Here is a 570-nt window from a genome sequence, read left to right on the forward strand (position 1 = left end):
GGGGGGAACTTGACGACCCCCCGTGTGCTCGGCGCCTCGCTGGGTGACGAGAGGGCGCGCACTCGGCTCCGGGCTACCCGCAGCGGGGTTAGGGAGGGTGATCAGTCCACAAGTGTAGGTCGCGTGACCCCGGGGAGCCGGGGAAACGTTGGGTTCCGTGCGACCCCTGGTGCGGCCGGAAGGGCCAGGGAGCCACGCGGCCAGTTCACAATGGGAAGGATTCCCTTCCCCGAGCGAGACTGGGGCTCCCCGGCGCACGCAGCCGGGCCGCTGATGGGGGGAGTGGGAGGTGGAGAGGACTAGCGGACGCCGGACCCCCGCCCGGGCCCCGCTCCCACGCGCCTTCAGCCCAGTACCAGCTCTCGACTTTCCTGAGCACTCGCGCGTCCCGCTCGCGGCTCGGGACCCCGCGGGCCGCCCCCAGGTCACTGTTGCAGTGACCTTGCCCCGAGCGCGTCCCGGCCGGGTCCCCTAAGCCGGGCTCGCTGCGCTCGGCTGGGCACCGGAGACCAGCAGGCGGTCGGTTGTCCTGACTACCCGTCCGCCGCCGCCGGCCGGCCCCGCCCCTCC

Source organism: Lipotes vexillifer, unplaced genomic scaffold (assembly GCF_000442215.2).
Source record: "Lipotes vexillifer unplaced genomic scaffold, Lipotes_vexillifer_v1.1 scaffold1117, whole genome shotgun sequence".
NCBI classification, from domain to species: Eukaryota; Metazoa; Chordata; class Mammalia; order Artiodactyla; family Lipotidae; genus Lipotes; species Lipotes vexillifer.